The sequence below is a fragment of the Ochlerotatus camptorhynchus genome, unplaced genomic scaffold, assembly GCF_037179485.1.
Source record: "Ochlerotatus camptorhynchus isolate MF236.1 unplaced genomic scaffold, CSIRO-AGI_Acam_v1.1 ptg000086l, whole genome shotgun sequence".
Taxonomy (NCBI): Eukaryota; Metazoa; Arthropoda; class Insecta; order Diptera; family Culicidae; genus Ochlerotatus; species Ochlerotatus camptorhynchus.
In genome coordinates this window covers 2,257,380-2,285,119 of record NW_027040576.1, presented here as the reverse complement: position 1 = coordinate 2,285,119, position 27,740 = coordinate 2,257,380, and the positions used below count along the sequence as shown (strand labels likewise).

The 27,740-nt window shown below is 41.2% G+C and overlaps 1 long non-coding RNA gene across 1 annotated transcript in view; it reads right to left on the bottom strand.

The window, feature by feature from the left end:
* Positions 1-27,740, bottom strand: part of LOC135698464 (uncharacterized) — a 102,560-nt gene that overhangs the window by 19,683 nt on the left and 55,137 nt on the right. Inside the window, exon 4 of the long non-coding RNA XR_010517489.1 lies at positions 8,596-8,626. This is a non-coding gene — a long non-coding RNA (uncharacterized LOC135698464). The remainder of the gene's footprint in view (positions 1-8,595; positions 8,627-27,740) is intronic.

The window sequence follows — 27,740 nt, the reverse complement described above, 5'->3', positions numbered from 1 at the left end:
TATCACCGGAGAAGGTTTGTTATCAGTTAAGGTGATTCCTTGTAAAGTTCACAAATGGCCACCACGTAGGCTATACATGCACTTCTACTTCGAATTTTCAATTACACACATATCAGAAATTAATGCCCCATTTCACCTGAAATTGCTACTTTATGTATGCTGCAGTACAGCAAACGTGGAGTAACAGTTTCATTGTGGTACGTATTGTAGAAGCTGATTTAGTTGCTAATAGGGTGTTTACATCTGTGCGGATTTGCTAGCGCTAGTGTACTAGTCAACTAGCACGAATTTCAGTTGCTCCTGAAATCTCATGCTGGTAGACGCTGATTCCCTGTTTACCCAACAAACATTGGAAGCGGAATAAGAGCTTATTCAGGCAACAATATGCTTCTTCAGCTAAAAAATGGCTAATTCAGCTTTTATTCAGCTCAAATTCTTTGTTGGGTACATTATGCTGATGAGCTTTTTTGCTAGCAGCTAGCTCATAAGCGCTAGTGAAATAGCAGTTAATCCATAAGATAGCCGCTCTTGAAAGAGAACGCATAATGGAGGAACTAAAGGGATGGATCATCCATTTCAAATTAATTCACTTGGGAATCCATCACTTCGCAAGTTGAAAGTATTTTGAGATTGAGATTACTGTCCCCCCTCTTGCATATATTATTATGAAATGGTACCTTACAGGAACGATATTACGAACACTAGTTGTGAGGAGTCATACATTATCTATATCTAGCGAAATTGAGGACACATCGAAATATCCTCCTTCCGCAACTCCCTTCCCTTTCCCTGCAGCACTTTGTTTCAAATAAATCGACAGTGAGCATGCATAAGGGCGTATACGCGATGATCGATTCTCTTCATCGATGTTCTCTTTTGTTAATAACTCGCTAGAACTAACGTTTCTCGGTGCGTTTGCTGTTGCTTTTGATAGCCAGTATAATCTGTTACAACTCTGCATTGAACAAATTCTAGAAAATTGTTTCACTTAGCTGTAGCAATGCAAAGAGAAAATCCATGAAGAGAATCGATCATCGCGTATACGCCCTTATGCATGCTCACTGTCGAAATATTGCTAGTCACAGAATCTTACACTCCCCTCCCTCCTTCCTCGTTAATGCCGCGTTGAAGCTTGTGCTGATTCATACATTTTTGCCAAAAACCAATGCACCAATCAGCTGCAAAAAAAAAAACTGTTTACGTCATCCTGATAACGCGTACTATCAACAACAGGCGCCAGTAGACAGCTAGCTACCGGACTTATCAGGCTTCAGAGAGTGTATTGATTTACTCGGGATAGCTTTCTGTCTAGAATCTTTCCCTTGTGAAATGTGCAGTGCAATTTTCAAGAACGAATATGGTGTAAAGAGATAGAGAGAAAAAGTGATCTGATATTTTTCGTATCCTCGCGTTGGTGATTCGAGTTAAAAAACTTCGCGATATCTCCTTCTCTCATCCCAGAAAGATCGCTCAGGAAATATTGGAGGGTGAAACTAGCAACGGGAAGCTATCAAGAAAAAAAAACGTATCGCACGTGAAAATTATATTTTGGTGAAAATTCCATCACTGAGTCCTTGTCACGAACATAAGGGTTGACTAGTCTTTCAATTATTCAGAGCACTGCAGTGCTTCTCCCACGTTCAATCACGGACAAGTTTTAAATATATTGTAGTCCTTAACCTCGAGTAAGCCGCGAGTATTTCGATCCCGATTTACTAACTTAAGTCTTATGAAATCTTGTTAATGTACATTGAATCACGGCTCCGCAAAGCTAACGCAATTGGGTCTTGACAAATAAATGCATTAAATAGAAAATAAATCGTTCAAATTTCCTTCAGGATTATCCTCTCACCATGGGCTTCTCTTTAGAATTGAATTGATGCTCTTCTCGCTTGAATTCTTTTCCAAACTACATAGCAAGCTGAACATTGCATTAGGTCCTAAGTAACATTGACTTTGACGACTTTCTATTTGTATCACCACGGTCATGTAAATACATTCCCAGGTACTTTCAGCACACAGATCGATAAAAAAGCTTTTATCTAGCATCTAATACGACAAACACATCAAGAAACGGTTATCCCTAATAAACAAATACCATAAACGAACTGTATCCCGGATGGGTGAACTATCCCACAAATGGTTTGGATGATACCCCGAACCAACGTTAAGCTCTCTTTTAAGGTTATTTTTATTAGGGATGTGCTCAAGTTATAATCGAAAGAGAAAGTCGACGAAGAGAATCGATCAATGTTACTTAGGACCTAATGCAATGTTCAGCTTGATACACGGCGAATGAGAACGACTCAAATTTGAGTTTAGTTCACTCATAATCGCCAAAAGTGCAGGAACTCAGCGATGAGTTAATTTGCCTCATGTTTTCCCAGGTTTTTCCAGGATTTTCCAGGGAAAAATTCCCGAATTTGAGAAAAGTAAAGATTGGATTCACTCAGTCTATTGGTACTACTCCGAGACTGAATAAAATTTTCGTCAATTTCCTCATTTTCCGGCAGATTTTTTAGGTTTTCCACAGGAAACCATGAGACAAATTTTACTCATCGCTGAGTTCCTGCACTTTTGGCGATTATGAGTGAACTAAACTCAAATTTGAGTCGTTCTCATTCGCCGTGTAGGTATTATGCGCAGAGCTCCCTTATACCTTGAACAGACGTACAAAGTACATTGTTGTACCACATAGGTTACTCTAAGACCAGAAGGTCCCGAAGCAACGTGCTCAACTTTTTGGCTCAGCTCTGGTACTCTCTTCGGTCCCAAGCTAATCGATTTACCCCTCGAAACATAGGAAAATCCACTAATCCCTCATTCTATCTGTCAAACTTTCATAGCGAATCAAAACAAACATTGTGTAGTCCTAGAATTTCGACTAGAATGGGGTACGTTAATCGTTTGCTTGGGACCAATAGGCTAGTCAAGTAGTGAGCCAATTTAAAATCTTTAGTTTCGTATTGATTGTTGGTTGTACCATAGCGGTAACTCTAAGACCAGAAGATCCCGAAGAAACGTGCTCAACTTTATGGCTCAACTCTGGTAGTATCTTCGGTCCCAAGCTAATCGATGCACCCCTCGAAATATAGGAAAATCCACGAACCCCTCATTTTAACTGTCAAACTTTCATAGCTAATCAAAACAAACATTGTGTAGTCCTAGAATTTCGACTAGAATGGGGTACGTTAATCTATTTGCTTAGGATCAATAGGCTAGTCAAGTAGTAAGCCAATTTAAAATCGTTAGTTTCCACCGGAGTTGTACTACCGAGGTACTTCTTTAAGCTAATACCTCAAGTTGTACCTTTTGATGTACTCTATTAAAGGAGTACAACGGTACTGCTTTGTATGCCTGTCAATAATATTTAAATTATCCTGAGCACAAGGGATGGTCACTCTAAAGACTTGTGTGCCTCGCATGTATCGCAGCTGTGCCGGCAGTGCCAAAAGTGCTGTCATTGGACTGACTGTGTTTGCATTTCAATAAGGGCATGTTTGGCAACCCGGTTAATTTGACAGTTTAAATGTTTTGTTCTGAAGCTCCAGCTGGACAAGCTGATACCGGACTGGCTCGACTGGAGGATCCCACCGAGAAGGCGATCGAGTTCCTCCGACCGCTGCAGCTGCTTAGCAGAGGGAACAGCGAAACGCATCTGAAATCAACAGCCGCTGCGACAAGTTACTGCTAATGTTGAAATCGCTGGTACTCTTCGAATCAACGATGGCTACCTGCACATAATCGCAACAACGCGAATGGATGGTTCGAGGTGGCCTAGGCCATGTACCAACTGGATGTGAAGAAACGGAATTGAAGCGGCGACAATAGCGTTCCGCTACTAAAGGCTGGCTTCTTCAGCAGTGGTGTCACTGAGGATCAGGTGGATGCATTGAAAAAGTGGTCTGCAAAAATCGATTTCTACTGGCGATTGTTTACATCGATGTTGGCTTTTAGCACCACCTAGTCTGGGTCCCACAGCCACATTAAAATAAAAGCCAATTAACCCTATAGCCTAGCCGATTTCGAAGTGTTCAGCCCGAAAACCTAAAGGATACCTAAGTAGTGAAGGGGTGAAGGGCCATTTCTCTTCCTTTCTCCCACACAAAGCTGCAGTGAAACGGACGCAATTTTGTAACGTGATTCTAGGAAAGGGGGTTTGATTGATTAGGACACCTGGTGAGGTGTAATTGTGCATACGATGTTCCCAACAAACAATTTGAGCTGATTAAAAGCTGAATAACCTATTAATTAGCTGAAGAAGCATATTTTTGCCTGATTAAGCTCTTATTCAGCGCTCAATGTTTGTTGGGCTGATAATTAGTGATAGCCTTTATCCGGTATGCACGGATTGAATGAATGATTCAGATGCTTGTCCTAACAGGGAACACTTTCGTCCAGAATCCAATGATTCTTTCCACGCCTTCCAAAGTTCAACCCCACTTGAAATAATCTCCAGCTTCAAAACACGACCGAGCCACCTTTAAAAGCCCACCACTTGGAGGGGCCAAAATCAATTAAAGACCGATTAACCTAAAAACTTTCCATGCCCCATTTTATATTGCTGCTGGTATCGATTTCGTCCGCTCCGCTAATCCCGGCAGCTGGTCGGTGAAAGGTCGAACCGTTCGGAAACGTCAACAAACGACCCAAAATAAAAACCAGTATCAAGGTAACGAGGCCAAAGGCTACTCTCGTCTCACAGAAGACAGTCACTAGGTATATTAAGCGAAAGCAATTCCATTCGGATTAGCTATCTCATCCCTGGAGAAGCGGAAGCGGACCGGCCGGGACTACTGTGTAATCTTTTCGGTAAACACTCCGGCGTGGACGACAAATTTCAAATTTACCCATCAGAACTTTTGCGGTTTGACGGTCATATTACCACGGTCGACGTCGACTCTGCTTGCCTTTGTGGGATGATTTGTCAAACCGAGGGGTATCGCGTTTCAAGAAACAGACACGCATCGCTCATCGGATCAGTTGTTGGTCAGTCATTAGAGAACCAACCGGAATAATGAAGCAGCAGAGGGGAAGCCTTTTAACCAAAAAAAAAAACGGGTGTTTGAGTATAAATTAGAACTCGGCAACGGCAGCAGCAGCGTTAGACCATAATTTATGACTGCGCGTCGTTATCTCAACGTGAAGAAAGTGGTCGATCGAAAGAAAGCCCCTCGTTTTGTTTTTGTTGTGGATGTCGGAAAGGTTGCGTGACGATAGGCTCGCTCGCTGCTCAAAAGAACACAAAGTTTCTTTTATTATTCAAAATTTGTTCAAAATTGATTGTGCAGCGGCGGGTAAATTTGGAATACGGGCGGAGGAAAGATAGCGAGAGCTACATTCAAATTAGTCTCAGCCAATATATCTTCTCCGGCCGTGGCTTTCGTGTGAGGCTTTCTCTCGTGTTAGAAAAGAAAAACAGCTTGAAAAGCGTATAAATTCTTATAAAAAATTAGCCCCCATGTAGGAGAGATTATCAGTTTCCTTTTCCCATTTTCTATGACTAGAACCCTAATCTACGTCAGAGTAAAAAAAAAATGTTTTTAAAAGAAACAACCTGGAGCGGTTCGTGATATTGAATTTTAATGATGTGAGCCTAGCCAAGGAGTCAGCGATTAAAGATCTCCGTAAGCCGTTCCGTTCAATTTATCTGAGTCGGGTGACGTGTGGAGGGTAAATTTAAATATTTTATAGTTTGAAAATAGCTCGTAAATTTTCCCGAAAAAAAAGCTCCGTGGGTCTCTGCTAGTATACGGGACCGAGTCTCACACACAAAGCAGTTCATGGACCCTTAACTTCGAAAATACGAAGTGACAGAACAGAAAAGAGGGAGAGCGAGATGGAACCAATCGAGAATGGATTAAGGCAATAAAAATTTATTGAACAGGTTTCTTTCGAGGTTAGGTTTTTTTTTGGGGTTGAAGTTTCGACGAAACATAAAAGGTAAATGATCTCTCTCGACGACACGGGCACATCATGCAGGTCAGGGTAAGGAAGATTGCTTCCAACTGCGTGAGAAGAATGGGTAGAAATTTCGAGAGCGAGAGATCGACAATCACGAATCTCAAGTGTGCGGTGTCACCTTTCCCTTCAGAACCCAGGAAGTCATCCTTTCGCACACAGCTGCCCCCGATTTTTGAACGCACAAAGTCTCCCGTTGAAGCCCGGATTGAAATCGATACCCTTCACTCACGCACTCTCAACTGGTAGCCTTGATTTGTGTGTGGGAAGACCTAGAATCTAGGAATTTGTAGAACAGACGCAGCAAGCGTCGATCGAGTATTAGTTGTTGTTTTGAGGTTTCCCAGCTGTCAACGCGCATAACAGTGACAGCAGAAGTGATTGATGTGTGAAAAGTTTCGACTATGTGGAGGAATTTGTACGGGTTCGGGACTTCCTTGTTTCGGTTAACCACCGAAGGGTTTATTGGTTACTGACGCATAGAAAGCACTGGAACCTGGATTGGATTGGCAGCCGGTAAGTGCAATATTTTCGCTGGAAACGTGATTCTGTCAATCTGTCAACTGTCAATTAAAACGAGCGGAGATCTTCGAAGCTGTTACCTCGCCAGATCTCTCCTCAAGAAATTATCTTCACCGTGTCTCACCCCGGAGGTAAGTGACAATCGGTAATAAAAATGTAAATAAACCACTCCTCTGTCTGCGAAAAGGAGAAAACAACCGATCAGCCTACGTTCGGCCGAGAGATTCTCCCGGAGACAACAAATCATAAACCTGTTTCTGTTTGCAGCAGCAGCAGCAGCAAAACAGAAAATCAAAACCTGATTCTAACCTCAATGATCGGGATGACGATGACGCGCGTGATTGGAACTTGTTTCTGTATGGAAACGAGACACACACGGGCGTAGGACACAAAATTTATGCTTTTGCGTCGTGCAAAATATCACATCTACCTGCCAAACCGAGGTCAAAACTCGATAAATTTATGCGCGCTTAAACCATGCGTCTGCCCGCCCGGGGAAATGTGTGATTTATAGTTTTCCCCCAGGCCACTCTGCGGGCAGGTTAATGACCCCGTGTCGCAGAAAGACTAAATCCCAAAAACAAACAAAACAGTAGCAATGACCCGGAGGACCCGAAAACAGAACAAATAACGCAGCTTGAGCAAATTGAGAGTGGGACCTCCTGTCAGGGGTCGTCATGGTCCCGGGGTAAAAAGGGAAACATGCTTCCTTTCTTTCTGTTTCTGCATTCCCTTTTCGCCATACAGCCGTAAACTGTCATTGATACAATTGTTTACGTTTCGCCTCTCTTCGGAATCGATTGCCAATAAAGGTCGAACACAACAAACAAAAAGACGACAACGAAAACGGAGACATTGTTGTCCTGTCCCGGCACACTTCAGGAAGCGCACAGAACCCAAAGGAAAGATCGAAGGTCTCACCGCAGGATCCCGATCGGTCGGTGCACGATCCGGGCCCGTTCGGTATTATTAATAAACGATAATAAAAACATAAAGAAATTAAAATGTATTAATCGAATCGGCCCATTGTTGTCTTGTTTCCTTTCGCGGCTGAACGCCGTTCGTTTCGTTTCTTCTTCGAAAAAGGCAATAATGGCTCCAGACAATTGTAAAGCAATTTGGTCAAAGCGATATTCGCGTTTGACAGAGTTGCAACTGGCCGCCCAGGCAAACGAAGCGTGTGAGTGGGGCTGAACTATACAACTGAGAAAAACAAACTGGGGCCAATGAACGGTCCCGCGCTCGCAAGCTTGAAATATTTACATTCTCGAGAAGTGAGCCGAAGCACTTATTTGATATTTACATTTAATAAACGTATACAGCGCTCTTTTTTTTTTGATTCTTCCATCTCCCGGTTCTAATCGCCCAAAAGTGGATATTGTAAGCTGAAACAATCCCGGAGCGCTGCGCTCGCTGGCAGCGTAAACAAAACGCCAAAACGAGTGTAAACATAGCCGGTGGAGGAGGACGACGAAGAAGAAACTTCAAACAGTCGTAAAAGCAAAAGTTTTCGGTAAACTATTTCGTTCCAAACGGTCGATCGTTTACGATCCGGGGTGGTGGTGGTGGTGGTAGTGTGACGGAAACGAGAAGCAGTTGTGTAATAATAATAAAAAAGTAGAATTAAACTGAAATGTAATAATAACAATCAAAGAATTAAAATAAATACATGTGGTCGATTCGTACGGCAGTTCGTGAGGTTTATGGCAATAGGTACGGGCCAAACTTGGACCAGGGATGGAGCAGGGCCTTACTTCATCTAAAATAGAAAGACCCATGTTTGGAAAGTTTGGCCGCTGTTGCCGTGGGTGGGTGGATGTCCGTTCGTGCAGCGGAAAACATATGCGTGAGAGTTTGAATAAACAATAAGTTTGTTGTCGAGAAATGGAAAAGTTTCTCCATCATCGGAGAAAAGAAGGTTGGAGCAGCAGCAAGCAACAGCAGATGGTAAAGTTTGTCTTTGTTCGTGTGGATCAAGTGCGTTTCGGAGAGTCGTAAATTGTTTATGGGAGATGGGGCTTGGAAGCGAACTGTAAACAAAGCTTGTGACTATTGACACTCGATTACTGTTTGCAATGACAGTTATAGCTGTGCAATGATGTTTGTTCGTACCTGTTTGACAATTTACGACCAGCATGGGAGTCTGAAAAGATAAAAGACAAAGAAACGTTAGAAATGTGCGTTAAAATAACTAAGCTTGATTTTGAAAGAAACATCTGTCAACTCCTGCCTAAAGTGCTGTCAGCCATGGCAGCCCCATTATTGACCTAGTCAAGAAGCGCGCGCGGTTTCTCTTCACCCAACTGTCAAAATGCATGTGTCATCCCCCGTACTTCCACGCCGTCGTCGTCGTCATCGCGCCAAGGGAGGTCCATCTCACGTGGAAACCGCAACGGGCAATCATCCGTCCCCGATAAACATCTACCATGTGTTTAAAGTACAGCAAAACAACCTTTTTCCTCGCTCCCTCTGAATAAATCTTTCGATTGCGCTAACCATACAACGGCGGCCTACACACTCTACTTCAACTTCTCCTACCTCGACGACAACAACAACACACAGAGCAAGGAGCAAAAAATAATACGACTCACCAGAGCACTGAAATTATGTCAGAATTTATTAAAGATTTTATTTTTATGATTTATTCAACTGAGCGTAAACGAAACGTTCAAGATTTGGTTCGCTCCTACTCCTTCTTCTTCTTCTGCATCTTTGGTCTCCTCGTGGCCTCCTTTGATGCAGAGTGAGTCTCCTTCATCTTAGCAGCAGAGCGGAGCAGCATGGCCTACTACGGCTGCTGTAACTGGGGACGAGATTGTTTTGTTCAACGTCCAAAAAAAAAAAAAACTGCAAGTGCTCTTCTCGCTGATGGCTACTGGTTCGCATTTTCTCTTTTCTTCCTCACGTATTTACTTCTTTTCGCTCGCTTTCAGCAAATTTGTTTCCCTCGTATATATTTTTTTTGTGGTCCATCGGATACCAATGTGCATAATGACTGTTTCGGTCTTTGACATTTTTTGCCTTCCTTCTTTTTTTTTTCATTTATTCCCGTGGCAGATAAGGAAAGGAATCGCGAAGAAGGAACGACGCGCAACCCGAAGCGGTCAGATAAATTATCGGCGAGTGAAATCGCAAAATGGGCCAGTAGCTGGCTGGAATCGGTTGATTGCTTGGGAACCAGAAACGGGTTTCTGCAGAATTGCATTTCGGGACGGAAATTTATGCCGAGTGGGAATGGGAGTTGAAAATCGATAAAAAAAAAACTTCGTTGAAATATCGATTTGCTCATTAAGCGTAGAGGAGTGATTTTTCATGAAAGAAAATATCGAAAGTAGCTGGAGCGTTCTCATTTACATTTGATTTCCATGTAGGTATATGAAATTCATATGTTATGGACTGTTGTTCCAAAATTACCGAAAATTCAGTATCTCAAAAGGGCACGGCAAATTGCTCTTGGTTCAAACCAAAAAGACGTTTGTTTGGCCGATCACAGTAGAACCATAGAGGTAATTCTAAGACTAGAAGGTCCCGAAGAAACGTGCTCAACTTTTTGGCTCAGCTCTGGTACTCTCTTCGGTCCCAAGCTAATCGATGTACCCTTCTAAACATAAGAAAATCCACGAGCCCATCATTTTATCTGTCAAACTTTCAAAGCGAATCAAAACAAACATAGTGTAGTACTAGAATTTCGGCTGGAATGGGGTACGTAAATGAATTTGCTTGGGACCAATAGGCTTGTTAAGTAGTGAGCCAATTTACAATCTTTAGTTTCCACCGGTTGGTAGAACTGGCAGTTTATTCTCATATGAATTTCTGCTTTGTTTATGTTTATGTTCAACACCATAAGCACCAGATCATTCACACACTCTACATTTCTAGCTGTCAGTTCCACTGAGAAACGTCCCTTGGGTCACCTTATGCTGAGGAGAACTGACAGGCGAAGGAAATGTTGAAAGACAATGACAAGGCGATAACGAAGAAGTGGAATAGTTTAGTTCGTCCATTGCTTTATTTCAAGTCTAATTAATAAACCTACATTAGTTTCCTATAGTCAACAAAGGTAATTGCAGTTGTTAAAGGAAAATATTTCTATTACAATTAAACTATGGTTTATAACAGTGATTTGCACGAAGGAGATTGTGGGAGATAGTTAGCGTGGGAAAATGTCTATAATGCACCAAAATGTAAGTTTTCTACAAATGAATTTGAGCCAAAACCAACTCAAATATAAATTTCAGCTTTGAAGCTGCATTTGAATAACCTGCTATCAGAGAGGTGTTTCCTTTCCGTCCCGGTAAGAAAGCTTCTCCCGAACAGTGCCCTAATGATCTATGTATTGTATTTTGCAATCCCTCAATATTTCATGAACTGTTGTATAAAGGCAAAATCGCTCAGCTGTAATACCAACAATCAATACGAAACTAACGATTTTAAATTGGCTCACTACTTGACTACCCTATTGGTCCCATTCAAATCGATTAACGTATCCCATTCTAGTCGAAATTCTAGTACTACACTCAGGCATGGAAAATCATCTGCATTCATTTCATACATTCATTTACATTCATTTGCCTCTAACTTTTTTCATCAACAGCATTCCGCAAAATTATGTAAAGAGCTTTAGTGGGTTTTGTTAACGAACAGAAGCCACTACTGTTTTTCAGTGAATGTATTTTACATTCACTGAAAAACAGTAACAAGTTCTGCCCGCTCTAGTTCGTGATGCATAAGAGATACAGATTTGAGTTATCAGCAAAAATTGTAGCTAATAACAAAACATACAAAAGCTCTTAACATAATTTTGCGGAATGCTTTTTTTTAATGAAAAAAGTTAGAGGCAAATGAATGTAAATGAATGTATGAAATGAATGCAAATGATTTTCCATGCCTGACTACACTATGTTTGTTTTGATTTGCTATGAAAGTTTGACAGATAAAATGAGGGGTTCGTGGATTTTCCTATGTTTCGAAGGGGTGAATCGATTAGCTTGGGACCGAAGATAGTACCAGAGCTGAGCCAAAAAGTTGAGCTCGTTTCTTCGGGACCTTCTGGTCGTTACCTCTATGGTAATACCACAGACAAACAGACGTAACTCTTTGAAAAGTTTTCTTGAAAACAAATTATCTCAAAATATAGGACCTCAGTAACGACATCTCTCGGGCTCCTCGCGGAAAAGAAGCTTGCTCGCTAACTCGCAAACAATATTGCATAAATGTTCTATAGAATGTTTAGAAACGTTAAAGTGAACATTTCACATGGTCCTATTCTCTTCATCGACTTTCTCTTTTCATAACCACTGCTATGCAAACAGATTTCGCGCTAATTCTACCACATAGTTTGATAAAAGAGTTTCTTATCTAGCGTCCAAAATGTCAAATATGTACAACAGGGAAAGGTTTTGCAGCTGAGTAATTCGACAGTGAGCATGCATAAGAGCCTATACGCGATGATCGATTCTCTTCGTCGATTTTCTCTATTGTTAATAACTCGCTAGATTTCACGTTTCTCGGTGCGTTTGCTGTTGCTTTTGATACACGGATAGAAATCTCCTTATACTTTTTGACAAATTTATATTGCTGATTATTCATAAAATGTATAAGTCAACTAATAAGCAGACGCCTTGCAAAAAGTTAATGAAGCTCATGTGTCAAATGAAATGTATAAGCGGTCACAAATACCTTTTATGCATTCTTATAGGAGCTATGTGGTTGGTCTAATGGAATGTATAAGGCTGATGTTTTGGCAAAAATATATAAGTGAAACACATGAATAAAATAATTGATTTTCGTTTCGTGTAGCCAATACAACCTGTTACTATTCTGCATTGAACAAATTCTAGAAAATTGTTTTGCTTAGCTGTAGCAATGCAAAGAGAAAATTGATGAAGAGAATCGATCATTGCGTATTCGCCCTTATGCATGTTCACTGTAGAATTGTCGAAAGAGAATGTCGATGAAGAGAATCGATCAATGCAGATAGGACCCTTTGAAATGTTTATCTAGAATTGCGGCAATTTTGGACCCATTTTGAACCCATAGTGCAATGTGTGGAATCAATAGACTTTTCTTAAAGTCCAAGTAAATATTAATGCAGAATGTACGACAAACGTCTAGAAGTCTATTTACTGGGGATACTTCATCGGTCAAAGTGTGAACGGGGCTAACACGTACATTTGCTATTATGCATATCTCCCTTTTTCTGAAGCAGATGTCTCATGATTGGAGCAAATCAAGCTGAACATTGCATTAGGTCCTAATTAACATTGACAGATTCTCTTCGTCGATTTTGCATCCCCACGGCCATGTAAAGATATTCCCGATGTGTCTTCTACACACAGATCCAGGGGTTGAAACAGCTGACGTTTTTTACTACACTCGCTTCGTTGTCGTGTGCGACAGTCTGTTTGTATTCATACACTCATGATCTACCGTCATCTCTCTCACACAACACAACCGGTAGAATAACATTCGGACAAAAATAAAATTATCAAATAACTATCATAAGACATGAGTGATTTCGTTCTACTTCCTCAATTTGGTGTAAATTAAACCATTTCTGATCAAAAATGTTATTCCTAGGACATCATTGCTTGCTATTTTCCGAATTCACACAAGTACAACATCAGCAGCTCTTATTATGAGAAAAACTAAAATACATACTTTCGTGATGGTCTTCGGCGACAGTGTCGTATGACAGAGCCTGTCGTATGACACTTGAGTTTGGTACTGTACTATGATAGCTTCTTTTGCAAGTGTCGGAGGCAAAGGCAGTCGATTATCACAGAAAATGTTGCGACTACCGTGACCGCTTACAAGACTGCACAGATCGATAAAAGACGGGTTTTATCTAGCATCTAATACTACAAACACAAAAAGAAACGGTTATGTGCTCAAGTTATTAACGAAAGAGAAAGTCGACGAAGAGAATCGGTCAATGTTACTTAGGACCTAATGCAATGTTCAGCTTGATATGTTTTAGTAAACTTCTTCCCAAAATATCACACATTTACCTTTACATCTATCTCCGACTGACCTCTGATTCATGATCATACCACACACAAAGTGATAGACGACTAACTGTCAAAGAATTTTCTTAGAAGCTCGCGCCAACAGCCGCCAGATGCGCTAGTATTTTTGTTTTGACTTGATGAAAGTTTGTTTTGTGTGCAAAGATCTTTGACAATGTGCGAAGAGTGCACGGCGAATGAGAACGACCCAAATTTAAGTTTAGTTCACTCATAATCGCCAAAAGTGCAGGTACGCGCAGCGATGAGTAAATTTGCCTCATAGTTTGCTGTGGAAAACTTAAAAAATCTTCCGGAAAATGAGGACGACGAATGACGATGATAGATGACGAAAACTTTACGCTTTATAGGAGTAGTACCAATAGACTGAGTGAATTCAATCATTACTTTTCTCATATTCGGGAAGTTTTTCCTGGACAAACCTAAACTCAAATTTGGGTCACATCACTTGTGATGCTACATGAAATAATAATTAATTTAAAAATAATAATCTGGGACTAGAATGCACACTGGTGGTCACGGAACGAACCTCTGGAAGATTCGGAACATCCGTACAAGTAGTCAATTAGTAAAAATTATTCTAGAGCTCCGCGATTTTCTTTAAATCAATTTATTTTTTGGTAATCCTATGTAGTTAACAGGGTTGTTAATGTCGCTAACATCCGATAACGTCTTCAATGCAAATTCCCTTTGAAGACGTTAACGATTAACAACCCTAACTGTGATATTACCGAGCGACCAAGGATAGTCCTCCGGAAGAACCTGAACATTCTTAAAAGTGGTCATTTAATGAAAAATATCCTAGATCTGATCTGTGTGAACTTCTGATGCTGAATTACTGTATAGCTGGTGGTGATGATAGAAAGAATCCTTCACAACAAATGATTTAGATAAAAATCACTCTAGGATCTTTCATGCAAATTGACTATTTTTAACGATGATCCAGATCTACCAGATGAATACCAACAATCAATATGAAACTATCGATTTGAAATTGGTTCACTACTTGGATAGCCTATTGGTCCCAAGCAAACCGATTAACGTACCCCATTCTAGTCGAAATTCTAGTACTACACTATGTTTTGATTCGCTATGAAAGTTTGACAGATAAAATGAGGGGCTCGTGGATTTTCCTATGTTTCGAGGGGTGCATCGATTAGCTTGGGACCGAAGATAGTACCAAAGCTGAGCCAAAAAGTTGAGCACTTATCTTCGGGACCTTCTGGTCATAGAGTTACCTCTATGTGAATACTCCATGGCTACCTGCTTGCATATACTGGTCCTAGATCCTTATTCATACATGAAGCATCAAAAAAAGTGATTTTAAAAAATCGCTCAGCTGTAAGACTTTTTCTAAGAAATGACCATCTTTATGGATGTTCTTAATCTTCGGAGGACCATCCCGAGGTTACCAGATTGATCATACTCATTGAGTCAAACCAACCGCAGCATCTGCTTGAGGAAGTTTGCGCTATCAGATGGTGTAGATTTGTTTGTTTGGGTGTGTTGTGATTCGTGAGCAATGGACATTTAAAGCCATTGTTTACATTTGGCACATGGGGCCTTTTCTCATGTTTCACGAGATTTTTGTTTTGTTGTTTTCACTGCCTGCAGAGAGAGTGACTACATGTTAAAAATGGATCAATATTTCTAGACCAACGATTGGAATAGGCGGAAGAACCAAACTTAAACGCAAATTTCTCGAGAATAACATCACACCCACGCATTTAAAAATCGAGATGAACGCCTATGGGATTGAAACAAATGTCATTGTGCTCAGAAAACGAAGCTCTGCAAGATGATGTATAAAAACCGATATATTTTTCAAAATTAAAAAAATCCAATTGAGATGGTTGGCTCCGCAAAGCTACAGCAAATGAGCCTGGAAAAATAAACACATTATAAAAAAATTGAGACGGTATGCACAGACATAAATGATTCTGGTGGTTGTGACAACTTTTCCGTCTATTTCAGTTCCCTTGACATCTCATGGATACGGCGTCGATTAGTTGTTCCCGGAGTTGAAACTTTGCGGTGTGGTCATGTCCATTTTGTTGTCACCCTGGCCAACAACTTCCTGTTCTCCCACGGAGACATGATCGATAATGTAATCCGTACTGGAGTTCAGTTCCTGAACATTGGACAAACCAGTTCATCGAACTCATTGCTAGAGCTGCCAATCATAAAATATCCAGCCCGATCACTCCGACCGGCCACCAGGACCCTGGGAGCTCACCTGCGCCTGAAGCTGTACTATCTGCAGAAGCTCATATTGGGCAGAATGACCTGACTAACTGCAGTGAAGATCGTCCATCTGAAGTACTTGCTATAGATCGCGACCAATCTGAAACTGCAATCAACATTTCTCACCAATCGGTTGACCATTGGACGATAAATGTGCTCTTCTAGACGTAAATCAGTAAGAGCGTCCACTTTCGATAGGAAATCGGAGCAGGGCTGGAGCCGAGCCATAGTCCGAACATCGTTGTCATTCAGCTCAAGAACTCAATGGATCACATCATGTCATTCGAGCAGTTTCCTACCACTCGTACTTTGCCGTGGACCAATTTTTTTCTTTGATTTGTTTTCGGTCGATCTCATTTGCCTTACTGAGTACCTAATAGGTTTGTTTCCGTACTTGCATTTCTGTAAGATTGTGTACACCAAAAAGTAAAAGTATGTGCCCGTACTTGCTAAACTATATTATGTATTTTCTTACAGCAGCCTACAGCAAAAGCAATGCTACCGACCCATCAACTCATGGACCGGGAACCAATATTTCGTGATCAGAGATGTTATGCCACAGAACATCCCGGCGGCGCCGACTGGGATTGAACCCAGGCCCTTTGGAGTGAGAGAAATATCATTGCTTAATTTTCTTAAAATCGCTGGTAGAAGGCTGTTCGACAATATGATTAATTAACCATTTCATTCGAGCAGTTAAAAATGACGTATCCTACCACTCGAACTTCGAAATAAAAGAATGTTTTGAGCATTTTATCTTCTAGAACCACGAGAAAAGTTTCCAAAAGTGGTACATTTAATAGTAATTTGTAGGCCCAGTTTTGTGAAATCGGTGGTAGAAAGTCACGTTAGAACTGCTTGACGATGTGGTCCATTGAGTACTACAACCGGGAGAAGGTGACGTATGAGGGTGTTGCTAATTCGGTGGCCTCTTGTTGAGTAAGTACTACATCAACATTTCCTTCCATATCCCTAGTTACGGTAAAGATGGGCGTGGTCTGGTATAGCGACAATCATGCTTTTGATATTCATGTTTAGATTGGAAGCAATGTTTACTCCCGAGCATTATTCCTGACATCAGTCAGACTGAGAATGTCAAAAGAGACGTGAGTGTCACTAGTATCCAATCTACGAAGTATACCGTAACAACGCTAACGCTAAGAAGTCTACTTTGGTGCAAAATGCGCAATACAAAATCTGAGTTTTCAATGATTTACTATTTAATTAACGTCAACTTGAGTTTTCTAAAATCGAATTTAAATCATCCTTGCAGTTGAACTAGTTTGAACCCATTTCACTATAAATCGAGCATCTCAAAATCATCTGATAATACGAAACTAACGATTTTAAATTGGCTCATTACTTGACTAGCCCATTGGTCCCAAGTAAATCTATAAAGCGAACCCCACACGTATCAATATATTGACGCTAAGGGGAATTATTGACAGTAATATTGATGCTGTGAATTCAGAAATATTGTCAATACCGATGTATTGACGTCAATATTAAATGTATTTACAATACGATTATTGTCTATACAAGCAATCGTGTAGGGTCCACTTGAGCGTTTCCCATTCTCGTACTAGAAGCTGTCAAAGTTTATGTTTGTTTTGATTTGCCTTATAAATTTGACAGAGTTTAATTAGGGGTTCGTGGATTTTCTTACGTTTCGAGGGATGCTTCAATTAGCTTGTGTTCAAAGGTTCGTGAGCCAAAATATTGAGCATGTTTCTTCAGGACCCCCATAAACTAATGGTCATAGGTGAGGCAAACATCATCCGATCTCAGAGATTATCATGTTTGGCTGTATTTGTGAACTTTGTGAGAATGTGGTAGTGAAAATCCGAGGAAAACACAACTGATTTTGACAGATCTGATTCAATAAATTTTGAGGTTAGTACCTGAGGCCCATTAGTGAGCGTGCGTTAAACGTCACTAATCTCAATGAAAGTATGCTTTGGCTCAAGGTAGCGCACTACTTCCTCCAAAGGGGCCCTCCAACGCTATATTAGCATTGTCTCCATAACCACATCCAAAATCCCAAAAACAAACGTGATTCTCGCAAAACGTTAACTGCCTCCCACAGTTCCGTCCCGTACCGTGGTTTATCAGCTCCTCATGATCTCTAATTAATTTATTCAAATCAGACTGTTTGTCTGACCGGTTTCTGACTTCAACCTGACCCGATCTGCATACACGGTAGTTCGGTCGTTTGTCCACAACTACCACCACCATCACCGTCTTTGCCTTATATCGGGCTTCTAAAAAATTAATTTCAACCCATCCCAAAGCCCAGAACTGGTTCCCCCCGCGAAGCCAGCCAGTGTCAGTGTCGTCCTCGTCTTGCTCCCCGTCCCCGGGCCACCGATCCCGCGCAGGAACCACCACACCGGGAGAGGAGTTCAAAATCGATTTAATTTCATCCGCCTCAAACATGCGCGCTCGGATGGAAACGGACAGCTCTCGCGGTGCGGCAGAGAGGAAACACGTTCGACGAGAAGAAAAATCGTGTTGCACGAATCTTATGAATTTATGAGGTAGTTTTCGGGCCTCGGTTGGAGTTAATTTTTCTCCCGCCCGCCGGTCCCGCTGGCGCGAGATGGTCCCCGGGAGATGCCATGAAAAAGCAAATATTTTGAAAGCTCCTAAAAATCTACGCGGAGTTGGATTTTCGAGAAGAGTTCGTGCTCGTGGAGTTGATTGCTTCAAGATTGGGGCGGCTTCAAGTTTCCACCCGTGCCCCCCCCCCCCCCCGTCGGTGTCCATTGTTTTTGTCTTGGTTTGGAATTCCATCGTCGATTGCCGTTGTTCCACTGGTTGAGGAAAACGAAATGCTACGTAATGGAAAGAGGAGGAGTTCTCTTCAGCTCTCGCGACTTAAGGAAAAGCATTTTTTTTTTCTTCTGACAGCAGTTATGCACGAGGGGCGGTCGAATGCTTCAAAAACAATCGGAAATCTTGTTGTAATAAATTTTAAATTAAACTTTGAAGAAGGACAGCGGCACGCTGCGGCGAGGGGTTCCCAATGGCGGCAAACTACATGGCTTTAATGATTTTTAGATAGCGAGTGAGTGCGAAAATAAAGAAGCCGATTTTCATTAGCAGCGCTGAGCGCTGAGAGGAGCGAACGACCAACGCAACGCGGCGGTGAAGAGAGTAGCTCATTAGTTTCATTTCGTTTTTCATTCATCACTCGCCACGACGACCGCGTGCTTTGAGGGCAGTCAGTCGGTGAGGAGGTGACTAAAAATACCCGAGCGCCATGCCTCACGCGCAGTTTGTGCATTCATTGGCAAAGGTTCAAATTTTGCGTGCATGACTTTTAGCATGGCGAATCACCCCTTGCAAGCCGAAGATTGCAAAATGTCAAAAAGTCTCATCGAAGGGGGACAACACTTTCGTGAATTTCACTTAAAAAATCGCTTTCTTGATTATTTACTGCGAATGAAAATGAATGACCGAACGTAAAAAAAAAAAGAGACTGTCATCGAACCGGCAGGATGCGAAGATAAATGACATCCCCAAAGCGTTTCGGTCTCCGCTTGATTGATTTGCATTCCGCTTGGTTGTCACAAGCCTCGTAAACGACAGGGAATTAGTCTTAATTAATTTGTGATAATTCCCGTTCTCATCGGGATGTTGGTCTCGGAGGGAACAATCCTTTCATTTCAAGCTGAAAGCCATTGTTTTCGCTCCCACACGAAGAAAGCAGAGCGAAGAGGGGTCGGAAATAACTCAATCATCATTTGTTGCCGTTTAACCAAATTTCTGGGATCTTCGTGTTCTCCTCCCGGTCTCGTTCGCTGTGCATCGAGCACAGACCGAAGATGACTCACAAGTCGTAAATCAAACTGCGAACCACTCTGCTCTGCAGCTGGGGGTCCGACAACGATGAGGACGACGACGACGCGGTCGTAGAAACAGAAACAATTGAAAGCCAAACACGAGAGTAAACAAATTAAGATCCGCGCAGCTGGTGGTACAGACGGGCTGCTGCATTTCTGACATTGACATTCATCGTTTTCGGCTGGAGGTCCAATCGATCGCGGTGAGCAATTTTGAATGACAGAAAACAGTTTTTCCACCATATACATCTGACACCTATCACCTAACCTTAATTTGTTCAGCTCTGCCTGTCTTTCAGCGACTGACTGCAACTTGGCAACCGCGAAAATGAACCCCGATCCGAATGGCATTTGGCCAAAAAAGTCATCACATTGTTGCTGAAGCGAGTCGCCGAGAGGTGCAAGTAATCCATCACGATCTAGTTAGCCGCGCAAGTGACGTCCGTTCGAAGCGCGGCCATCTGCGACGATCCTAAAATTATCATTTTTATTAACCATGCGAGACCGCTCCGGTTGCGGCCAACGGTTGTCAACTGGCCCACCGCACCACAACCCTATAATTACGGAACCATCATTGGCGTGCAGGAATGTTCCCGGATCGTCGTCGTCGTCGTCGCTGCAAACAAGGCAGAAATTCGATCCGGTCAGGGACCAAAGGTTCAGCTCATGTTACACGTGTTGGCCATCGCTTGTGGAGATGTGCCCGAATGGCGAGTTCGAGTTCAGTGGCCTCTCACGCGCGCACGTTGGCAAACGCGAAAATGCGGAGCAAAATATGATGATGAATTTTAAATATTTTAAATGCGGTACCCCAACGAGAAACGACACGTTTTTCTGAGCCGCAGGACGGACGGACGGAAGGATGGATGGACGGAGGCAGAAGCAGCATGAAATTGCAGCACAGGCCATTTTGCCGCTCATTCCACGCGATGGTGGCAAATGAAAACCAGTAGCAATATTTTACGGATTGCTTTCGCGCTGAGCGCGAGTTCGGCGTGATCTGACGGTTTGAGTTGAGAAATACAGGTCACGGAGTGCGATTACACACGGGCAATTTCTCGATTTGTACGGTTGCAGTTTTGCGAGCGAATCTTAATCTCTCGCGATTTGCAGCGAAATTATTGTCTTACGGCAAAGAATGACCTGTTGCCGGTTGGAAATAGCCGTATCGTTGTTTCACGCACGTTCCGAACTCGTAATTTTCTCGCTACCGAACGTGCTACGTGCGATCGTTACGAAATTCCGTATAGCAGCACGTTAGTGGAAATTTACGGATTCAAAAATTCACCCATTTTTGTGATGACTCAATCTTGGCGCTGGGGCAGGGGTGCGAAGTTTCACACCCCTGCGCACGACCGAGGGGTGATTTATAGCTCCGACACCTCGACGGACGTATGTACGTATCCCAAAGCCCTCGGGCGACAAGGTTGATCCACGCGGCGGCGGGGATATGAATTATTGTGAGCCTAATGATCGTTGGCGTCTTCTCTTTATTTTGGTCAAGTGACGGGAGGATCGGTCATCGATCGCTTACCACCAGGACGACCACCATCGTCCGGCACTATGTTAATCGATCTTTGTTCTGTTTGGCTTTTAGCTGGGTTTTGTACGAAGAGAGGCGTTGGCTACAGACAAAAAAGTCGCTGATTTATTATTGATGACTTGCTGGATTTGCCGTCGGGTTGGGTTGTTATGGACTGTCGTAGGGCATTGAGGTAAGATACAGGAGGCACATTGGAATGAAGCGTGATAAACTCGGTTCAAATTTAAGATGTGTTGTACGTTCCAATCGTAATGTTTGAGGGGTTCATGCAACATCAGAAACTGAAAGTCATAACCTTTCAAATGAGCCAATTTGTACATGAAAGTTCACGAATAATTGATTGGACATGTTTCGTATTCTCGTTTGTTTGAAAATTTTCCATCTGTCAAATTTAAGCGAAAATTCACCGAATGGACACAGCCCAAGTCAACTAAACCTACGACAAACTTAATGATGATATGACTACAATCTTGACATCAAACATAAAATGATCACCTGCAGGTGAAAATATTTTTGATTTTAATCAATCAATCGACCAATTACAGATTTCCAAGAGAAGAGTTCTGAGGATTCTGAAGGCACCTGTATATTTGCAGAATTTCAAGCTTATTTCCAGGTAATTCCTAAGCGCATTCTTAAAATATTAAAGATAATTTACGAGACGGTTTCAAATACAGTAATGGCACGATTTTGTCAGCCCCTCCGCGCGTCAGACTTTAACCTTTCAATGTGTTTTTATGTTACTTCATAAGCGAAGTTTGCGATTTTCAGAGTTGGTTGGAAATACTATCTAACATGAAGCTTTATTGGTGATAATTTATTAACTAGAGAAGGGTCTTTAGAAGAGTGTATGTAGATAGTTCCGTTAGAGTACGGCAGTATGAACATTGAATAGAAGTTGAAAATGAGCGAAGGGTCATTAATGCGACAGTACAAAATCAAACCCACACCTTTTGCCTAACCCGTACGATGTACGCGGAAATTTGAAGTATGTCTTCAAATCTACAGGCAAAAAGTGTGCGCCCGCCTTTGCTCATTACTGTCTGCGGCTGTGAAATAGTTCTAGCGACGTTTCATCACTACCTAAAGCTGGGTTTAGACTAGGCAAGTCAAATGATCAACTCAGTTGAATTCAATTGGCTTGAAAAGTTGAGCCTGGTTCAACTTTTTTCCATTCAAGTGAGTTGGTCAAGTCAGTTCTTTTTCCTTTATTTAACGTCGGTCTCTGTTCCGCAATGTAGTGCCAATCACCGACGGACATCGATTGCCATCGATTGACGGCAATCGAATGTGCAGGAAGGCAGCTTCCACACCTGCGTAGGATATCGCACCCATTCAACACACACATGGGCCGGGACCAACGGCTTTACTTCCCTTCCGAAGGAAGACGTGACCAGAGATTTTTATGCCTCAGAAAAATCCCACCGACCTCGGCTGGGATTGAACCCAGACCCATTGGGGTGTTAGAAAGCAGTCACGCTTACCACTACATCACCGGTGCCGGCAATCATCATCAAGTCAGTTGAATGGCATGGTTTACACGTTCAATTCGCGTTCAAGTCAGTTGAATTCAACTGACTTGAACAATTGACTTGCCCTGTCTAACCCCAGCTTAAAGCCCCACGTTGCCGAGAACATTTCCAGTCGATGGTGTGTTATAATGCAATTCTTCTTTACCTTGTGTTGCTCCTTTCGTCATGGCCAACGTGGTCATCTCAGAGAGAAAGTAGTAGGGTGGTTGTTGCGTGCTGTACCACCATCAGCATTGTTGACGGCTACTCCCGCCTTGAGTTGTTACATTCAAAGTGTTTTTATGTTACTTCATACGCGAAGTTTGCGATTTTCAGAGTGGGTTGGAAATGCTATCTAACATGAAGCTTTAGTGTGATAATTCATTAGCTAGAGAGTGGTCTGTAGAAGAGATAGATAGTTCCGTTAGTTGACTTTGTACTGTCGCATTAATGGCCCTTCGCTCATTTTCAACTTCTATTAAATTTTCATACTGCCGTACTCTAACGGAACTATCTACCTACCCTCTTCTAAAGACCATTCTCTAGCTAATAAATTATCACACTAAAGCTTCATGTTAGATGGCATTTCCAACCAACTCTGAGACTTTTACCTTTCAATAATTTCACATAACCGTAATTCCAAATCCTTCTTATTTATCTGCAAGATGGATGTTTGAGTTATAGGGTAAATGTTGGCTTCGGCACCCATTGACTGTTTTCGGCAACCAAAATTTAAACGATAATTTCACTATGTTTTCCCATCAACACACTTCCCTGAATGTATTCAAACGATTCTTTAGTCTTTCAGCTTCAATCTGATTATATTTGTACGACCGAGCAATCCTATTATGCCAGATTTTTCTTCAAATGAAGTATACGCACTAAAAAATGGGGCTGATTTCGAGTTGCCGATAATAGAACAGCTGGTTAACACGCAGTTCTAATGGGAAGGTTGCCGAAGAAAAAGAGGCTGCCGACAATAGTCACACTCACCTGAGAAGTTTGGAGCGTTGTAAAATCGCTTTCAAACCTGTTTGAAAAATTCTGTCGATTGGAATGGATAGAGAAGCAAGCAGCAGATGAATGTTAACAAACAGACACGTGATATATGTGCGTAACGCTGACAAAATGCTAATAGAAGTGCGGACGCTGCTTAGATGGACGAGAATACGTAAATTCCCCTACTTTGGTGGCCATTGAAAAAGCGCATACTTTTCGTAGAACATTAGAAAATATTTTCAAAAAGGGAGCTGACAAAATCGGGTCATTACTTTAATTGAATTCACTGGGAATTTTAAGCATATTTCCAAAGATATTCGGAGTAGCGCACCAGAATATTCTGAATAAATTTTCAAGTGAATTCCATAAAAATTCCAAGAGATTATCTTTGAGGAATGTTGAGCAGAATTTCAAAGAAATTCTCAGAAATGTTTCCTGAAGTAAATTCCAAGGAAATCCTGTGAGAATATCTTCTAAATTTAAAAGGCCAAGAGATTTCTGTAGAATATTCCAAACGAGTTTCAAAGATAATAATGGAGAGGAATTGAAATAAATTCTCATGAGAGTTATTACTAAAACGAAGACAACTGTAAAGTAAGTAAATTTCAAGAGTTTGCTGGAGGGAATTCCTTAAGTGTTTTTCACAGAATTGCGGAGTGGATCATAATTGAGGGGAATTCTGAAAGTTACGCTGAACACATTTTAGAATGATCCTAAGGAAACCCTAGAAAAAATTTAAATGATAGAGTAGGTGTTCCAATTTTGTCACTAATTAGTGAGCATATTTAGTTTCCACATTTTTGACGTACGACTGAGTCTTTGATTTCAATATGGGGGTACACTTTGTGAAAACCGAAAATGGAACATGAACAAAATTATGAAAGATTTTGAACGTTAATAACTCAGCTGCCCCTGGACCAATTCCAATAATGTTATCACCAATCGATCCGATATATTTCTACACATCGTTAAATTTAAGACTTTATCATTTTTCAAAATTGTACTATTGAAAATTGCACGAATGTGCAACTGTTGCTTTGATAATTAAAATTATCACCGATTTCCTGTGAAAATCGATTTCCCTAACAAAGATTAAAAATGTTGAATTCCATCCGGTCTCACCAAGCGGTGTTTATTCAATCACCGCGTGGTGAGTGGTGGTGTTCTCCAGTACATAACGAAACGCTCCCCGCAATCAGCTAGCTACCAAGGCTGGCCTCAACCGCTGATCGGATTCAGTTCTAATCACCGTGTGTTGTGATGTCCGGTCGTCAGCATCAGCTGCAGCAGCAGCAGTGCTTTCGGCGCATGGTGTTGAACATTGTTCTCCAGTACACAACGAAAGGCTTCTTACCAGCAGTGAACTGCAGCCCACATGAACATCCATAGAAGGAGGATGAATAATTCTGAAGAATTTTAGATTTCATGTGAAGCCTGAATTCAATGAAAAATTCAGATAATCTTTGCAGAGGGTTTATTGCTGGGGAGAACTTCAAGGAAAATTAAAAGAAGATAGTTCCATCGAAATGCTGAGGAGAACTCCAAGTGAATTTTCACTAGAAATCTTAGATGAATATAGAATGATGTCTTCTACTTGAAATTTTTCAAAACTTTCCTGAAGTTAATAAATCATCTTTAAAGCTCTTTTATAGTTTTAAAACTAGTTTGATGCTCACAATACTTCTCATCATATTTATAAACTTCCCTGCACTTTTTCAGCCTTCCCAAAGTTTCCCTAATTTTCCTAACGACCATGGATCTTCTCTTAAGTTTTAACAATTCGCTAAGGTTCTCGCAACTTCTTTAAAATTTATGCATTTTTTTTTAAATAATAACGGAACTGCTCTGAGGTTCTCTGTTCTATCCAAAACTTCGCAAAACTTCTCTAATTTAATTGGACTATTCTAAAAATGTTTAAGCTTCCGTGAACTTCTGCACTTATATGAAGACCTCAATAATTTTCATAACATCTCTGAAATCCTGAACTTCTTAAACTTTCCCGCTTATTTTCTGAAACTCATGAAACTAAACTCCTCTCAAAATTCCCCCTATTTTTGGAGCTTACTAAACTTCTTTGAAATGCTTCCGCATTTTACTAAAGTTCCATAAGTTCTCGGATCTCACCTTAAGTTCCATAGACTTCAATAAAGTCCTTGGAATGTTTCTGAAGACCTCTGCACTTTTGTTTCTGCTTTAAGCTGCTGCAATTTTCTTGATATCTACTGTAGTTCTATGGCTTTCACTGTATTTATCAAGATTTTTCTGAAGATCATAAAACTGCCCTTACATTATCGACACTAATTGATAACTTCATCAATTATTGGATGATTGTTTGCGTATCATGGAACTTCCTGAATTTCACTCACGCTAATAGACATTTAAACTGCTCCAAAAGTCTGCACTAAAGTAACGGGAGCTGCCCTTAGGATCTCTTAATTTCTCCAAAGATCTCTAGTTCTATCTTTTCTAAGGTACCTAGAGCTTCTTTAAAGTTTCCACACTTTTCCTCAAATTCTGTAGTTCTCCAAAATTCTTGAAACTTCTTTAAATATCCTGCATTTTTCCAGAAGCTAATGGAACCGGTTTGAAGTTCTTAAACCTCCCAGAAAGTTGCCCATATTGTCATAATGTAATCTTCTCTTATGTTCCCGCAGTTTGCTGCAATTTTCAATATCTTGAACTTGTACATGGAATACGATCTTAGACTTACTAAAATTCAACATTTAGTTAATTTTATTGTAAAGCTGTTTCTTTAAAACTAATTGTCATGTATAAAAAAAATAGCTTTTTTATTATAAACATGGAAATTATCCGTTAAAGTTTTGGAAAACCTGGAAAACTCAAGGAATTTTATTTTGCTAAATGAGTAGTTAGAGAAAGACGATTAAACGTCGAAAAGCTCTATAGAAGCACAAAGCACAACATCTTCAAATTGTTCGAAAATTAGAACAACATGTAGGTATCGATTGGACTATCAGATCATACACACTGCAAGAAGAATAATCTATCTTGAAATAAATTCACGTAAAATATGTTGAAAATAGTAACTGATTACAAGAAAAAGTGCCTTTAGTGACTTGGCCTTTAAAAAAGAGACCAAGTCACTCAAAAGTTACTCACTACCAGGCCTGGCAATGCTCATAGGAGCATTTAAATCACGCTGATTTTGTAATAAATTCAACATATTTTACTCCTACATATATAGAATTGAAAAAAATAAATGAGTTGCATCAAGGAACTGTTAACAAATCCGGAGGGATTTGAGATTAAGGCGGAATTGCTTTAGTAAAAAAACACGTCAATTGCCGATTTCTCTTGAATAAAAGCTCAATCTTATAAGGAAACTACACTGGAGTCGTGGCAAAAATCCAACGATTGTATTAACTTGTGAAATTTGCATTGCCCTGCCCCTCGGCGATGTAATCGCACTGAACGTCAAATGACAGCTGATGTTGTTTTGACTGAATCCGACAATGTGAGAATGGTTCTCCATCGTAAACAGTGCGACATTGGTGTTTGGATGCAGTGAGAAATGTAGTGGTTCTAGCAAAAAAAAAAAAATAGTGAAAAACAACTCCGGTAAGTGACGTACAAATAACCATGATAGTAAAGAATCGGTTGGAAATTATGATGCTGAGAAAACGCCTTGAGGAATTGGTTGTCTCCTATCCCTAACGGGGGCCAATCACCCTCTTTCATCCGTCTGTTTACGGACGGGTGGCTAATGGGCAGATTGTTATCGGAACACATCCTCGCCCACCAAGTCCAAGCGCAGCCACTCCGCAGGGAGAGACGTTCGGCCAGCTGATAATGACGATGATTAAACCGCAACACGGCACACTGGCATCGCATATCGTCCGGATCTGATGATTATAATTCAAAATACGGAGCTACTAGCAGCGACCGGACCGCACCTTGATTACGCGTGTCGCCGTCGTCGTTGCTTCTTCCCGTACCTACCACTGCACTGCAAGTGGGTGTGGGTGTGTGCGGTATGATGACGTCATAATCATTCAGGTTCGGCACAACTAGTTTTGACGTTTATATTTAGAGAGTTCGTAGCATGCAATTTATTATAATACCCGCCCTC